Genomic DNA, 16,091 nt, shown 5'->3' on the forward strand with positions numbered 1-16,091 from the left:
TTTGGATTCTGGAGGCTGGACTCGCTGAGTCCATGGCTGAACTCGCCGAGTCCATGCAGACTCGACGAGTCCAAGGCTGACTCGACGAGTCAACTCGTCAGATAGGCGGATTTTCGGGATTTTCACCTATTATGACTTAGGATAATTGCCATAATTGTTTAAACTTAATAAAATTCGAATTTTGTTAATCCCTTATGATTATCCTTGTCAAAATAAAAGATTTTGGTCATCTAATTAGATAATTGTTACCTTATTTGATATATGTTAAGTTATGGAAATTATTTGATCATTATCTTGCAAGAATTTGAACTAGATCTAATTAGATAACCACCAATTATAGTTAATTGCCTCATTTGAATTATGTGATCTAGAATATTCTTGACAAAGTTTGGAATAGTTTCAAATTAATCCCTTTAGGTTTTGTATTTTAAATTTGAACCCAAAAGTTTTGTTGTTTTGAAATTTAAATAGTTAAAACCCTAATGTTTTGAAAAAGGTTTCAAAATTTGCCCTCAAGTTTTGGAATTTAAATTTTGGTTAATTGTTTAATTTTGATGTATATTTAAATTCTAAACCCTAATGTGTTGAAATGTTTCAAAACTTGCCCTCAAGTTTTGGAATTTAAAAGTTGATTAAAACTTTAATTAGGAATGTTAAATTCTAAAACTCTAGTATAGTTTTGAAAAAGTTCAAATCACACCCTTATGGTTTTATTAATTAATTAAGGTGTATAATTAAAAGAGATTTAATAAATCCATAAAAGTTTAGGTTTAGAATTTAATTGAATTAAAAGTATAATTGTTAAATTAGACCACATAGTATTTTAAAAGTGTTAAAATACACCATATACTATATATATAACATTAAAAGTCTAACATTATATATATGTATGAGTAAAAGTCAGTCTTACCGTTAGTAGGCCTCATTCACGAAGCTGGTCTATAAGGGGTGTTTAAGGAAATTGCCTATAAAATGGAGATTGAATGGGTATCCACTCTTACCCACCGCACTCTTGACTAGTGGAGGGTCGTTAGCCGAACAGGTAGGATAGGACGAAACCTTCCATTATAAGTATAATGAATTACTAAAGTAACTAAATGTTTTTCAAAATTCCCAATCTTAGTTACTTAGGAAAAGTGAATTGATGCAATTCCATGAAATTACACTTTGTGCCCTTGCGAAGACGTTAGTGGAGCGTGTGTGGTTAACCGGCACACTAAATGGTTCTAAGCAAAGGTAGCAAAGGGTGACTCAATGTTTGTCATAGTTCGGTGGAGCGTGTGTGGTTAACCGGCACATCGAATAGGTGACTGTAACATGTGAGGGCACCATGTAGTTTGCATGGTTATTCACACCCGCTTTGTGATCCTCGGCATCCCAGTCACAAACTAGAGGGGCATATCGAGATTTAAACATGCCATTGAAAGTTCAATGAATCTCAAAGGATCTAGGAGTTTTCGTATATTAAAAACTTAAATTTCTTTTTCGTTTTTCATGGTGAAAATTAGTGAATCGTCATTCACTTACCTTCAAATATTTTGCAATTAAGGTTACGACATCCCTCTCCCGAGTTGTAGAATATTTTGTTGCGTCCTAGCCTTGGTATTTCATTTGGGTGATTTACTAAGGACTCAATCTATCAACTAACTTGAATTCGTTTTTCTCCCGTTTTGTAGATGTCAAAGTTCGACAACTATGGTCTTCTCAAATCTCGTGGAACAAGCATTCCACATGAAGATGATATTCCACGATTCGATCAAGGAACAAGAGATCATACTTCACTTCCTCTACCTCCTCCCATTATTCTCCCTAACCCACAAGTTCAAAGGCTTGAAAAGTTCAAGATCAATCAAGCCCTTTTGGCAAGTAAACATAAAGAAGGAAAGTCCGTGTGTGCACACGTCCTAGGGATGAAGTCATACATTAATAGGTTAAGAATGTTGGGATCCGTTGTCTGTGAGGAAATGGCTGTTGATTAGGTTCTTCAGTCACTTCCCAACTCATATAGTGAGTTCGTAAGAGAATACTATATGATGAACTACGACGTGACCCTTATAGATCTCACCTATATGCTTATTGCTGCTGAATCAACAATGATTTGGCGCAATAGAAAAGCAAAGTTGATTGGTGAATCTGCCTTTGAGACCTCTATGGATACAGACAATGGCAACGAAAGACATGCTATGATCAAAAAGTTTGATCATAAGAGAAAGGCGATGTCTGAAGTAGTTCCATGTCCTGTTCCAAAAGAGTCGATTTGCTTTTATTGCCAAGAGAAGGGGCATTGGAGACGAAGCTGACCCATTTACCTACGAGATCTAAGAGATGGGAGAGTCGAAACGTATGGCTCTAATTTAGGCAAAATCCATTGACTAACTCTTTTAAGCTTCATTCTAGATTCTGAATACATAATGTGATAAGATTACAATTGATGTTTTGTAGGATCGAAGAAAAGAAAGGAAGTTCAAGGGAAGAAGTGAGCAGAATCTAACCGTGAAGGAATGGATTTCGATCGTATTTCTCGAAGATTGGATTCTTGAGCTACTACTTAGAGTTAGAATTAGATTGCTAAGAAAGATGTATTAGCATACGTTTTTTAATGAGTTGCATTGTAAGGACAAATTTTTTCGCAATAAAATAAATTTTGATTTTAAATTTTATTTATTTATCCTTACAATGGCGTGTATGAAAAATTGATGTTAAAAATGTTTCTATTATTAGCAATAATGGATTTGGTTCTTGTTATGTTATTTATGGAAAGTCGAGAATTTACCAAATAGGGAGAGTTTCTCATCGCCCAAGTTTCAATTGGACAGAAACTTGGAATCATGCAACGTGGATGCACGATGAATGAGAAATTTCATATTTGGAAATTAGACTAATTCATTGACAAAGTGTCAAGTGAAGGACTTGGAGATCGAATACACAAAGTTGCGTGTTGATCAAGTCCACCATAAGAGTAACAAAGACATTCGTCATGATTTACTAAAGGTTTAGTAAATATGATTATGCTTATAAGATTAAGTGTAATTCTGAATTGATTGAAAATGTTTAAATCAATAGCAGAACGAATAAGAAGAATCAAGTAAGCAGAAAGATAAAAGTTTCTCCATTCTAAGAAGAAGGGAGAGTACCTTTTATGCTTTATGATAGGTCTTAATGATTAAGAACCATGTCTCAATTGATCCTCTAAGTAAGTCTTAGTACAATTGTATGTTTAAGAAGAGGAATCAAGGATTGAAGAAATGGTTAAATCAAGAAGTCTATCATACTTCGTTCCAATAACAAGTCTTAGAGTTAAGATTGTGACATTGAGTGAATAGTATTAAGAAGGTTTATAACATTCATCAATTGTGGAAAGTTGTGATGTCTTGGATAAGACAAAGACCAACTAAGACCAAAATTATGAAGTGTTTCGTTTTGATAAAAGCTACACTAACTCTTGAATATTTGTTTGTCAAAAATGTTTTGACAAGAGAATCATATATGTCAAGGAGTTAGTGGGAGTCTTAATGGTCTTGAAAGGTTTCAAGAATAAATCAAATAAACCTTATCAATCATCACTAGCACACGAGTTAAGGTTTACAACCTATCGTGATGACATTATTTTGATTCTGTGCCAATCCAATCGAGTTAATTATGCATGAGAGTTCTATGAGTTCTAATTTGAACGCATAAAAGGCAAATCACCTTAATCAATGAAAGGTACATTGATAAGAAAAGGTGAGCTGCTTAACTACTTGGAAGACATGGTGGGCAGCTGTGCTACCATAAGGCAAGAAATCAAGATTAAGAAAGCTCGGTCCATATGAGTTTGAATTTGTCGTAAGCTTTAGTTTTAACAAATTCACATGGATAAGAACACATAAACCGCTCAAATCTAAGTGTCATAAGATTTCCTGCTTCATGAAAATGATTGTGAAGAAATGCTTTCACTAAGAGAGATTTTAAGAAGATAGTGATTGTAAAATTGCATTCTTAAATTCAATCATGGTTACGACATCCCTTTCCATAATTTGAATTGTGAGGTTTGGCAATTAGTCTTAATTGTTTAGACACACATATGAACTATCGAAGGCAAAGGTGTATAAGTTCAAGAAGCATTGATAAAGGATTATCAAAGCACTAAGTATTAGAAACATGAACTTAAGAAATTCAATAAGTATTGTTTTCTGAAAGTTAAGATGTTTATGAATACATGTCGAAGCTAGTGGGAGCATAAGTGTTATGTTTTATAATAATCATCATGATAGTGGGAGCATAAATGTTATGATTGTATGATTATTAAGGAAAGTATTGCAAGGTTAGCAATATTAATTATAGAAAACAAGAGTCATACTTTGCAAAGTTGTAAGAGTTGAAAGGTTGTTTTGATATAATTAAGGGAGAGAATATTATGCTTCATTTCAAATCTAAAGGATTAGGTTGAGAAATGTTAATAAATTTAGTCAAAGGTACATAGTCTGTTCTTAAAATTTCGATTATGATTACGGCATCCCTCTTCACAATTCGAATTTTGAGAACATAGCAAATAAAACATTATGCGTCGTGTCCTATACGCTTCGGGTATAGGATCGATTGCAATTGCTTTAATGTTTGATCATACTAAAATTTTCCAAATGTCAAGCACATTTAGAGGGAAAAGGGACTAGAATTGGTTTTGACTAAAACAATTAAACAACTATCAAAGGACAACCCAAAGTTCGACGAGGATTGGTCGCTTGTGAGTAGTTGGAAGCATGGTATTGGATGGACCATATCGACATTATTATGAATAGAAAAGATTCTATTAAGAATGAGTTGTCTTATGGAAATTATGGAAATGTTTCCATATTGGATGGACCATATCGACATCATTACGAATAGATAAGATTCTATTAAGAATGAGTTGTCACATGGAAATATGGAAGCGTGTCCATATTGGGAATTGAATATTAAAAATCTATGACTAGATTAGAAACTTGTATGCAAAAGGATGTTCAAAGGAATGTACTTTGAGTGAGAGACATCATATCAAAGGAATTGTCTTGTAACAATCTCCGATATAGGACTTTGTAATATCATTGGCAATAGTCTTTGTGACTTTGGTGCAGTGACATTACGAAAGGATAGTTGCATAAAATGTTAGAATCTAGCATATTCTATAAGTAGCAAGAATTTGATATTCTTTAACTTATGGAAAAAGGATTTGGAGTTGAGAAATGAGAATGATTGGAAATGTGTTCAATATGATCTATTCCACAAAGTAAGAACCATAGGTAAACATTGTGTGCATGCTAGGAGCATGGGACAAGTGTTGTAATTCAAGTAAGAAGTTGATTACCCGGAACTACAAATAATGAGTAATCAATATGGTGATAAATAAAAGGTGTTTTATTTATGCTCAAAGGGTTGAGGCCATATGGGATTAGTATTATTCTTGTGTTTCACATTTGCATGTTTTGACTTCCAGAATAATTGAGTTTATTAAGAATAATCGAATTATTCGAACGGGACACAGTCGTTCATATGTTGGAAGTAGATATGAATGAAGACTGTCGTGAATTGGAGTGTGGATTGTCTAGAAGAGTATTAGACATAAGCAAATGTTTGCTGCAACGTTCATGAGTGCTTATGAATATGATTTGAGCATTGGATTAAACCCACGCTCACTTGGATCACTCCATGAATTGTATCACGAGTGATTGGTGAGACGATAACATCTTATATTCTTGAAACTGAGATGTGTGAGTTGTATCTTGCAAATCGGTTGCACATTGATAATATGTAAACGCACTAGTAACTTGGTGTTATAAAACATATTGTTGTGTGTGATTCGGTGCGTGAGTACAAGCAAGCATTGTATCAAAGTTTATCCGTTCCTTTTATCCAAAGTAGGATAAAAGCGATATCTTTGGGCCCCTCGATGATTTAGTAATGACAAACGTAAATGCTCGGCCGGGCAAGGGCTAATTTGATTTGTTCAATTAGTCTGTCGTCATAAATCAGAAATCGAGAAGTAGTACAAAGAGAATGATTTGAAATCATATCTCATATGATATCTAGAATGGAGGAATATATGATCCCTTATCTAAGGACACGCGTATCTGATAGGATCAGAGTTGACAGCGGCTTTGGAAAGCTACGATTGCAGATCGGGATCCGAAGTCATACGCAGAATAGTTGTTAGACTTATCCAAGTGGGAGACTGTTGGATTAGTGTCTAAGTCCATAACTATTTTGGTATGTACTTGACCCGATGGTGCATGGTCCTTTTGGGTTGCCTTCACCAAAGCAACTTGATAGGATGAATTATGGAGAGAAATGATTAAATATGATTTATTAATATATTATGGGAATAATATATTAAAGGAGAAATCATATTGTTTAATTAATATTAGTCAAGAATTAATTAGTAATTAGTTTTGTGACTAAAAGAGATTAATTAAACTTAAGGGACTGGAATTGTAATTATAAGATAATTGCAATTTGGGCCATGGATTGCCTTTTATTATAAGGTGGACGAATTCTATGGGGGAAGCCCATATGAAGTCATCCAAGGCTTTATGAAAGGGCTCTATGGGTTGCTTAGGGCTTAAGCAACCAAATTAGGGTTTCCTTTGTCACACCCCCAAACCTGAACGGCGGAAACGTTCGGGGGCGGATGACTTCATGTGGTAACGTAACAATTGAATACATAGTAAAGAAAGCAATACAACCATCATATATATAATTGAAAGTTTACATTTGTCAAAAGTTACATGTTCAAAACCAATTACAATATGATGTCAAAAATACGAGATTAAACTGGCGCCGCAACATCCCTTCATCAAAAGTGTAATGAATACCTGAAATTACTGATTTCCTGGGACATACAAGTAATTTTGAAAGAGTAGATCAGCATTTAAGCTGGTGAGTTTCATAAGTATTTAAGTGACAATGTTTGTATGAAATGAAATGTTTTGTCTTTGTTTGTTTGTATTTAGAAAATCCTATATTTTCTACTAGTATAAAAGTAGCCTTCTCTCAAGACCAATGTTTGTTTCCAAAATGTATGTAAGTGTAAAATAACCAATGTGTTTTGAAAACCTTGTAAATCAATGCATTTTTAATACCCCATGTGAGTTTTATAACCATACTATTGACTCGGAATGCCTATACACAACGTTCTTCAGGCGTTGGAATGTTATGACGTTTGTCACCCCAAACGGTGGACTGCAGCTAACAGTCAGGGCGCGGGTTGTCAAGCCCGTATAGATCTATACACAAACACCATGCTCCCCCTCCAAGGGATTCTGGTATATAATACAGGACTTGAAATGTGTACTCGAACGTACGTGAAGTTAGCGTCTCACAAAACCGTGGTATAAAAACAGATCTACTTGTTAAAATGTTTCATTTGTTCTTGTATACGAAAGTGACTTCTTGAAATTCATGTTTCTAGTACATAAGAGTTAGAAATTTGTTTGTAAAACTATACCTATTATATTTTTCTTAAAGTGTGCCTCGTTTGTTTAGAAATACCTAGAAAAGGAATCATTTGTTATGAAAACATAGATTTTTGGTGTAGAGTCTAAGATAGACAAGTATACATATAATCTAAGAAAATGTTTAGTTTATACATGCATTACAACAATTTATATTTCAAAGGATGGAATATAACATATTTTGTATATATAAAAGTTCCCTATATAGTTTATAAATCACATGCGATTTGGATATATAAAAGCACATAAAATAATTGTTTATGTAACACACGATAATACTCGTGTGTTTTACTTGTAATCCCCCCCTTGAAAGCATATAAAAGAATTTAGAGAATATTTAAAAGGTAAATTAAGGGGTATGAACTCACTTGAAAGTTTGAAGATAGCGAGGTGGAAAACCGGGCAGAGTTTCGTCTCGGGAAACGGATTTTTCTCGGGATTCTCGGGAGTAAAATCGACCCTCGGGACTTGAGCAAAAAGACCAGAGCTTCGGGTTTGAACAGGCACGGAAAACGAGGCAAGATTGTGAGAGAAAGGAGAGAAATGAGCATTTTTCTTGGAATCCCTCGCATTCTATTTATAGGAAGGCTGAACCGCCTAGGTACGCGGGGCGTACGCTCGTACGCAACGCGTACGCGTACGTCATGCATGACCGAAGCCTTGACTGCCTCGGCTTCGGATGGGACGGATCGGATGGGGAGGCGGGTCGGATGGGACGGCGGGTCGGATGGGACAGCGGGTCGGACGGGTCGGTCGGACGGGCGGGTCGGACGGGTCGGAAGCCTCGGATAGGGCGACGTGGACGATCAGAGGCCAAGTCTCTCGGGTACGCAGGGCGTACAGGGGTACGCAGCGCATACCTTGGATGAGGACGCTGACTCCTCTTCGGATAAGGTCCGAATTTTGATTTAAATAAATATATAATTTATTTAATAAACTTCAAAAATTCATATCTTCATCATACGAACTCCGTTTTTGATGGTCTTTATATCCACGCGTAGGTGAGACTACGCTCTACAACTTTCGTTTAGACTCCGTCGGCAAATTCCGAAATTATTTTTTTATTATTTATATTATAACTCATCGTGTTTAAGGAATTTCTTTGAAAATTCATAACTTCTTTATCTGATGTCGGTTTTTGCCAGACTTTTTACCGCTGAAATACCATTGTCGAGACCTTCGATTCTCGTTTAGGCCATTCTGGCCAAAATTCACTCGATCTCCGATTCGAGTTTTCAGCTGTCTGTTGTTAAGCTGAACTTGGAAAAATCATAACTTCGATATATGAAATTGGATTTGGGCGGTCTTTTTACGTACGATCATGGTTTAAAGACATTTAAACATAGAAGGAATTTAAATAGAACTATTTGTACATTTTATTATGAAAGTAAATTTTATTACTCAAAAGTGGTTACAATACGTGACCCATTTAGGTCATTTCAAAGAGTTGAAATATCGGGTTGTCACATCATCCCCCCGTTAGAGAGAATTTCGTCCCGAAATTTAAAGTAGTGAAGATACTAGTGAACATGAAAGAGATGAGGGTACTTTTGTTTCATCTGATCTTCGCGTTCCCATGTGAATTCAGGTCCCCGCTTGGCGTTCCAGCGAACCTTCACGATGGGTATGCGACTTTGTTTTGTTTGTTTGACCTCTCGGTCCATGATTTCTACTGGTTCTTCCACAAAGTTGAGGCTCTCGTTGATCTCGATCTCGTCGAGTGGAATAACAAGAGTCTCGTCGGACAGACACTTTTTTAAGTTTGAGACGTGGAAGGTTGGATGGATGTTACTAAGTTCGCGCGGTAGGTTAAGCTTGTAAGCCATAGGGCCGATTCTGGCAAGAATCTCGAAAGGCCCTATGTATCTTGGATTTAGTTTCCCACGCTTTCCAAAGCGTATTAAAACCTTCCACGATGAGACCTTTAATAAGACGTGGTCTCCTACCTGGAATTCCAAAGGTTTCCTCCTTTGGTCAGCGTAGCTTTTCTGTCAGTCTCTAGAGGCTTTCAATCGTTCACGAATCTGAACGATCTTCTCTGTCGTTTCTCGTATGATTTCCAGACCGGTGAGATTGCTTTCAGGAACTCTTCCTCTAGCTAACTGAGTATCGCCAACTTCAGTCCAGCACAGAGGGGATCTGCACTTTCGACCATAGAGGGCTTCAAACGGAGCAGCCTTTATGCTTGTATGATAACTATTGTTGTATGAAAATTCGACAAGGGGTAAATGGACATCCCATGCCTTTCCAAAGTCAATCACATAGGCTCTCAGCATATCTTCTAAAGTTTGTGTCGTTCTCTCACTTTGCCCGTCTGTTTGTGGGTGGTAGGCTGTACTCATGTCTAGCCTAGTCCCCAGGGAACTTTGTAGTGACTGCCAGAATCTTGAAGTGAATCTACTATCTCTATCGGAGATAATGGATATCGGAACACCATGCAGTCGCACTACTTCCCTTAAGTAAGTTCTTGTAAGCTTCTCCATTTTGTCAGTCTCCTTGATGGGTAGGAAATGTGCGGATTTGGTCAATCTGTCGACAATGACCCATATGCTATCGAGTCCACTTGTCGTCTTGGGTAACTTGGTTATGAAGTCCATAGTAATCTGCTCCCATTTCCATTCTGGTATCTCTGGTTGTTGTAGTAATCCTGACGGTTTCTGATACTCGACCTTAACCTTAGCGCAAGTAAGACATTTACTCACAAAGGTAGCAATTTCTGCTTTCATGTTAGGCCACCAGTACAGTTTCTTAAGATCCAGATACATTTTATCTGAACCCGGGTGAACGGAATACCTTGAGTTGTGAGCTTCGGTCATGACTACGTTTCTGAAACCACCATGTTTCGGGGTCCAGATTCGGTCCATGAGATAGTAGGCTCCGCCACCCTTGACTTCTAGTTTCTTTTCCATTCCTCGCAGGGATTCACCCGCCACATTTTCAGGTTGCAAAGCTTCCATTTGTGCCTCCTTAATTTGTGTGGATAAGTGGGAATGGATAGTCATAGTCAGAGATTTGACCTTCCGACCAGTGTATTCTTTTCGACTGAGGGCGTCAGCTACTACGTTGGCCTTGCCAGGATGATAACGAATTTCGCATTCGTAGTCATTTTAGTAACTCAACCCATCGTCGTTGTCGCATGTTGAGTTCCTTTTGATCGAAAATGTGTTGAAGGCTCTTGTGATCGGTGAAAATAGTACTCTTTGTTCCGTATAAGTAGTGCCTCCAGATCTTCAGAGCAAATACTACTGCTCCTAACTCAAGATCGTGTGTCGTATAGTTTACTTCGTGTGTGTTAAGCTGCCGGGAGGCATAAGCAATAACCTTCCCCCTCTGTATAAGAACACAACCAAGTCCTTGATTTGACGCATCACAATACACTACGAAGTCTTCTATCCCTTCGGGGAGGGATAGTATCGGTGCGTTGCACAAGGCCTGTTTTAGCGTCTGGAATGCCTTCTCTTGTTTCGCTTTCCAGCCAAAGGCCACGCCTTTCTGGGTTAATGTAGTAAGAGGTTTCGCAATGCTAGAGAAGTTCTTTATGAATCTACGATAGTAGCCAGCGAGACCTAGAAATTGACGAATTTCTGTAGGTGTCTTGGGTGCCGACCAGTTCTCAATGGCCTTGATTTTGGAGGGGTCCACGTGTATACCATTCTCGCTAACAACGTGGCCTAAAAATTTGACTCTTCGAATCCAAAATTCGCATTTAGAGAACTTCGCATAGAGTTTCTCCATTCGCAGTGTTTCTAGGATTTTTCGTAGGTGCTGACTATGCTCTTCCTCACTTCGGGAGTAGACAAGTATATCATCGATAAAGACGATGACGAACTGATCCAAGTAAGGACGGCATACCCTATTCATTAGGTCCATAAATACTGCTGGTGCATTGGTTAATCCGAACGGCATCACTACAAATTCATAGTGTCCATAACGAGTTCGGAAAGCTGTCTTAGGAATATCCCCCTCTAGAACTCGTAATTGGTGATATCCGGATCGTAGATCTATCTTTGAGAAGTAGTTCGCTCCTTGAAGTTGATCGAATAGGTCGTCAATACGGGGTAGAGGATAGCGGTTCTTGACAGTAAGTTTGTTCAGCTCTCTGTAGTCGATGCACATACGGAACGATCCGTCTTTCTTCTTTACAAACAAGACCGGTGCTCCCCAAGGTGAGAAACTTGGTCTTATGAATCCTTTTTGAAGGAGTTCATTAAGTTGACTGGAAAGTTCCTGCATCTCTGCTGGTGCGAGACGATAAGGCGACTTCGCTACTGGGGTAGCTCCTGGAACTAAATCGATTCTGAACTCGACTTGGCGTTGCAGTGGTAATCCTGGTAGTTCTTCTGGAAAGATATCGGGAAAGTCGCGTACTACCGAGATGTTCTTGATGTCCTTCAGTTCTTGACTTGTATCAACGATGTGCGCTAGGAATGCTCGACAATCCTTCCGCAAGCACTTTCGAGCTTGGATGCACGAAATGATGTGAAGGTTTGTACTAGATTTGTCGCCGTAGATAACTAATGTTTCGTTGTTAGGGAGGTTAATACGAACTGCTTTTTCAAAGCACATGATGTCGGCGTGAAGAAGACTCAACCAATCCATGCCGACTATGACGTCGAAACTTTTAATTTGGACCGACATGAGATTGATTGGAAAAGAATGGCCGTCTAAAGTTAACGTACAGCCCATGTATATGCAGTTAGTGTTTTCGGTTTTTCCATTGGCCATCTCTACAGTGAATGATTTTTCTAACTCGCTAGGTTTAGGTTTGAGTAAATGAATAAAATTTTGACTCACGAAGCTTCTCTCCGCTCCACTATCGAATAATATGCATGCGTATGAATTATCGAGAAGGAACGTACCAGCAACTATAGTTGGGTCAGCTACAGCTTCGTCGTGGCCTATTGCCAAAACTCGTCCCACACCGCCGGTGCCTGCTGCCTTAGGACAGTTCCTCTTGTAGTGGCCCACCTCGCCACAACCGTAACAAGTCTGCCCTACACCCGCACTGGGAACTTGAGTGATCGGCCTTGCGGGGTCCTTGCAGAAACGGGATGTGTTTCCCTTCCTGTTGCAGTTGGCGCACTGCATTTCCCGACAAGGTCCATGGTGGTGGTAATTGCATTTGGTGCACTTTGGAAGGTTACCTACATAAGGCTTTGTTGGGTAGGTATTTGTAGGAGCTGTAGTAGGTACAGTGGCAGCATTCACTGAAACCAGTTGTTTCTTTGCGGATTCCTGGGAAGACCCACCCTTCCCTTTATTCCACACTCTCTTCCTGTTATTGTTGTTGTTGTTGTTGTTGTTGTTGTTTCCTTTTTGTGGTTCTGGTACAGAAGTGGTTGAGTTCTGATGACCTCCGTAGTCAATCAGAGATTGTGCCAGTTCCTTAGCACTTTCAAAGGTGTCAGGTTTGGAAGCCAACACGCTTGATCGAAGTTGGGGCGTCAGTCCTCAGATGTACCTTTCTATTTTCTTGCTCTCGGGAGCAATCATATCTAGACAAAGAATTGCCAGCTCGCAGAATCTGTTGGTATAAGTAGCGATGTCGGTACCAACCATTCCGAGAGTCCATAGCTCGTGTTCAAGCTTTTGAATCTCTCCCCGTGGGCAGTATTCTCTCATCATCATGGCTTTCAGGCTCTCCCAGCTTATGGAGTTTGCCACGATTAGGGTAAGTACTTTAACGTGGCCATTCCACCAAGTTAAAGCTTTATCAATAAGGGTGAAAGTTGCAAATTTGACTTTGCTGTGCTCGGGACAAGAGCAGATTTCAAAGACTGCCTCCGTCCTTTCAATCCACTGCCTCAGGGCCATCACACCACCAGTTCCATAAAATATCCGGGGCTTGGCATTAGTGAAGTCCTTATAGGTACATTCTCGAGGTGGTCCATGACTTTCGCCATGGTTGGATGGGTGTGTGCCAGATCCCAAGCCATTAGTACTCGAGTTATTGATCTGTGACATGGCAGCTGCCACCGCTGCGGTGCCTGCTGCTTGGAACATAACGACATCAAATTGAGGTGGTGGAGGTGGTGGTGGTACAGGTGTTTCCCCACCGTTGTTTCGCCTTGGGTTCCTACGCGGAGGCATCCTTCAACTATAGGTTGAAAAGACCAGGATAAGAATTCCATAGAATAGAAAATGTATGTCTCTCATGAACTAAATCGCTATAGTTCAACAACAGATGATAGTATGAGTCTTAAAATAGAAGAATGAAAGTTATTTGTAAGACTGAAAGTATGAAACAAGTATTTGGTTTCTTAAAGACCTTTCAAAGTTTGAACGAAATACTTAACGTAGTAGTAATAGTGTCACTTATATTAATATAAAAGTTGTTACAACGATCATGAAAATTTGACCTCTATAAGGGTCTCCGATTACAAAGCTCGAGAAATTTAAAGACTTTTAGCCGAGGTCCTAAGCTATAACAAAATTTGAGCCCTTGACAAGCACTACTTGCGTCGTAGGTTGCGCTTGGAGCTTGACTCCGCATCTGATTGCTTCGACTCCATTAGACGCCTATCAAAAGCGGCTTGTTGTTCCCTCAGTTCAGCGAGGGCTGCAATCATTTGCGCTTGGAATGCTTCGGTTTGGAGTTGAGCATTGTCTTGTATCTTGTCCAGCCTACGGATGTCAGAAGTGTGAACCTGCACTTCCACGTTGACATCCCGGAGTCGGCTAGCTTGAACTCCGGACTGATAGGACTGATAGGCTAACTTACCCACCATTACCGGGAGTGCTCGATCAGCCGAACCTCCGCCGCGGACATCATAGAAGTCCTGACACATGTCGTAGGGAGGGCGTAGGTTTTTCTGTTGGCTCCAATGGTGGAGGTGACTTCACCAGATGGGAGTCGGTCCTTGAAAGTTCCTTACGAAGACGGGAGGTTGAATGGGTGGTGGATCGATAACTTCCGGCTCTGAGTCGGTACCGGAGTCATCACCCACTTCTATGGGTTCCTCGTCCTCTTCGGGATCATCTTCGATCCATCCTCTGTTGCCTTGGTTGGGAAAGTAGGGGTCGCCAGGGTGGTGAAATCCAGCCATTTGATTGTACGAGAAATAGGGTTATAAGAATTGAATAAAGTTGGAACATGCAAAACATGTAAGTTAAACTAGTTTAGATAGCAAATACTCCTATAGTATTTTAATTCTTGTGTTTGATTCTTGTAATGGTTTGGTAAGGTTTGACTTGTTGCTTACTACGATCATTCCTCGATATACGTTGGTCCAATCTCGGGCAAATATAGTTGATCACGCTATATTTGTCCCAAATCAGATTACATATATTGAGTCTTAATCGTAGTGTCAACTTGTCTAAATACTTGTTGTATAGTTAGATATCATGAAAATAATTTGTTGTATGCATGTAATTGTACTTAAATGAACTATCAATTTAAGTTGAACGCAATGCTGCTTAAGCGTAAAAAGAAAATTTGTTTTGTCAGAGAGTATTAGTCCCTTAAGCATTTATAGTTTGTATATCTTATGTGGTTCGATATACTTAGTTCACTATAAACATTGCTCTGATACCAATATGTCACACCCCCAAACCTGAACAGCGGAAACGTTCGGGGGCGGATGACTTCATGTGGTAACGTAACAATTGAATACATAGTAAAGAAAGCAATACAACCATCATATATATAATTGAAAGTTTACATTTGTCAAAAGTTACATGTTCAAAACCAATTACAATATGATGTCAAAAATACGAGATTAAACTGGCGCTGCAACATCCCTTCATCAAAAGCGTAATGAATACCTGAAATTACTAATTTCCAGGGACATACAAGTAATTTTGAAAGAGTAGATCAACATTTAAGCTGGTGAGTTTCATAAGTATTTAAGTGACAATGTTTGTATGAAATGAAATGTTTTGTCTTTGTTTATTTGTATTTAGAAAATCCTATATTTTCTACTAGTATAAAAGTAGCCTTCTCTCAAGACCAATGTTTGTTTCCAAAATGTATGTAAGTGTAAAATAACCAATGTGTTTTGAAAACCTTGTAAATCAATGCATTTTTAATACCCCATGTGAGTTTTATAACCATACTATTGACTCGGAATGCCTATACACAACGTTCTTCAGGCGTTGGAATGTTATGACGTTTGTCACCCCAAACGGTGGACTGCAGCTAACAGTCAGGGCGCTGGTTGTCAAGCCCGTATAGATCTATACACAAACACCATGCTCCCCCTCCAAGGGATTCTGGTATATAATACAGGACTTGAAATGTGTACTCGAACGTACGTGAAGTTAGCGTCTCACAAAACCGTGGTATAAAAACAGATCTACTTGTTAAAATGTTTCATTTGTTCTTGTATACGAAAGTGACTTCTTGAAATTCATGTTTCTAGTACATAAGAGTTAGAAATTTGTTTGTAAAACTATACCTATTATAGTTTTCTAAAAGTGTGCCTCGTTTGTTTAGAAATACCTAGAAAAGGAATCATTTGTTATGAAAACATAGATTTTTGGTGTAGAGTCTAAGATAGACAAGTATACATATAATCTAAGAAAATATTTAGTTTATACATGCATTACAACAATTTATATTTCAAAGGATGGAATATAACATATTTTGTATATATAAAAGTTCCCTATATAGTTTATAACTCACAT

The sequence above is a fragment of the Lactuca sativa genome, chromosome 4, assembly GCF_002870075.4.
Source record: "Lactuca sativa cultivar Salinas chromosome 4, Lsat_Salinas_v11, whole genome shotgun sequence".
In the NCBI taxonomy this organism is placed as follows: Eukaryota; Viridiplantae; Streptophyta; class Magnoliopsida; order Asterales; family Asteraceae; genus Lactuca; species Lactuca sativa.